This window comes from Bacillus rossius, chromosome 2 (assembly GCF_032445375.1).
Source record: "Bacillus rossius redtenbacheri isolate Brsri chromosome 2, Brsri_v3, whole genome shotgun sequence".
In the NCBI taxonomy this organism is placed as follows: domain Eukaryota; kingdom Metazoa; phylum Arthropoda; class Insecta; order Phasmatodea; family Bacillidae; genus Bacillus; species Bacillus rossius.
In genome coordinates, this window is record NC_086331.1 from 116,424,258 (window position 1) to 116,426,953 (window position 2,696).

Here is a 2,696-nt window from a genome sequence, read left to right on the forward strand (position 1 = left end):
TTAATTATCTTTCATTATTAATAAAAATACAATATTGTTTGTGTTTTCAGTTTTCAATTATAATTAATATACAGACTTGTTAGTGTTTTCATTAATAATAAAAATATATAGTTTGTCAGTGTTTTCATTTGCATATAAAATTAGAATGTTTATATTAGCGCTAGGCAGGATAAGGATTTTTGGTTCAGGAATGTTTTGGACGGGAAAAAAAATGTGGGAAATGGGACATAATCGGCAATTATTTGAGTTTACTAATTTCAAAAATTTTCATAATTTTTCAAAGGAAAAATGTCCTTTGTTTTGTGTCAGCCTGAATCTAATATTTATTCATTGATATAGGCAGGTCATTTTCAAGGACCGCAAAATACCACAGAATAAGGCTAACCTCACTTAATATTATGGTAACAGAGAAATTAAAACAAAAAGTCTAATATGTAAATTGGTGTCAAAATTTTATCCAATTTACACTTTTAATTATTATTATTATTCATTCTTTTTAGTTATTTACAACATCCACATACCCATTCTGCAATATTAGAACATTTTTAAAATGAATTTCCACTCAATTCTAGCATTTTTATTTACATTTACATTTATTTATGTTGCTTTCAAAGTGCAAGACAAACATCTATAGTATGTTGATGTCCATTATCAAAGCCAATTTTTTTCCTGATACATTTATTACGTGTTTAATGTTGTCACACTCTAGACCTACAGCCAGCTCAAAATTAGTCTAGAGTACATACATAAATACTTGCAGAAATTAGGAGGCGCTGGAAAAATATTTAATTTCCAAAACGAAGACGTAACTGTCGATGATTGATTACTTAAATAAAGTCTCTTGTACAAAAATTGATTTTAACTGTTTTTATTTATCCTTAATGAAAATTCGCAAGTCACCATGGCCACCATCTTTGTACAGGAACCTTTACATCAAGAGAAAAAAAAACAGCAGCACAAACTTCTAAAACAAATTGATTCATCACTTTGGCACAATATTTACTTGCAGTTCATTGAAGAAATCCCATAATACCAGCACACATAATCTACCAGGGTTGAACAAAGTCCCTTGACTAAACATGCCTACTGCGTAGCAACACATTTAAGGCCTCTTATGCTACGAACAACAACAAATATAGGCATACGAGCAACTGACCCGTGGCCATGCATAAAAACAAGTTAGGAAGGCAAAAATGACCATTGCTCATTACAAGTCCTATTTTACCCATGTTCCCGTCAAACTTGATGATTCTGTTACTGAAGTCATTATTCAAAAAAAAATCCTTATGCCAAAAGGAATTTTAACAGGTGGAGCCGAAAAGCAAATTTTGACAAGATTGAAGTTATAGCCAAGTGTTGTAATGACTTACATGTTGCACGTTGCCCTTGTGGTATGACCTAGCAAACCGAAAAATCAGTCGGGTAACAAACATGTTGCCAGCTCAGAGGCAAGACAGCGAAGAAGGATTGACACTCACCAATGCCTTAAGTTAAGCACACATGGACTACTGCGCAGGCTCAGAGGAAAGAAGGGAGGAGAGTATCTCGTCAGGAGCAGACTCCACAAGGCAAGGCGCGAAGTTCAAATCTCAGTCGCCGGCGACTCCAATGCCGTCTCACGTTCATTCATTCCCAAATTAACCCCACATAGAACTCCTCAATTTAAATGTTTGGTGTCTTGAACTAAATGTGCCAAGAGGTCTGAGTTGTTTGTCTGTTCCAGCAAGGAGAAGATGTCTGAAGCACTCAAAACTTTGACAACTTTCATTAAATAGAGGTTTGTTGTGACTTATTCCATGAAATCTATATTTGGATAGGACTTTTCGGATTAGCCAGCCTCGGGTGGGGTGGCTAGCGTATTTTACTTTGAATTTTGGGGTTATGGATTCCATTCTGGCCTTATATTTGTTTTTTTTAAAAACCTTGGTTGCAATATACCCTGTTTTATCTCATAATCGTTGCACCCATATTTTAGGGCGTCAAAATTTGGATAATAAAAATTCTAGTGTAAACGTCGCTTGATGTTTTTGGTCCCGCTATTAGATTTCGAGCGCTTTGTGTAGGTATCTTTTCCATATAAATGTATTTTAAAGTAAAAATATAATATTTATTCGAACCTTACCATTTACTTATTTAATAACCGAAATACGAAGTTGTCTGATGTGTAAATTTTCTTTTAAAAATGTTTTTAAACGTTATAACCTTTATTTGTTCGTCTGCGTTGCCACAGTGTACCTTTTATAACAAATGTAGCCAGCGCTAGTTGGCATCATTCATGTTTGGTAATTTGCTTCCCGTATAGAGCGCGCACACGTAGTCGAATATCGATATCTCGCTGATTCATGCAATGTGTGCTCTGTGTCGGGTGCCGAGTTAACTACATTTAATAGCCCGCACTCTTTCGTGGTGTGTACTACGACGATAGTTACGCGCTAGTTCATTTTACAGATTCAAGTGGCTCGCGTTCAGGTCACAGATTTTTTTTTCTATTTAAAGTTGAAGAAAGGTTTTTGTTGGATTACTTATTAATATAAATTGTTTGGCGTGCTCTTGTGTACTCCACTTTTTTAAAATAAATGTACTTTCCATGAATGGGTTTTGTTTTTATGAATAAGTTTACCAAACAAAAGTTTTTTTTACGGTACCGGCTACAACCAGCCTGTAGTGAGAGAGGGGTGTCGAGCAATTACAATAAA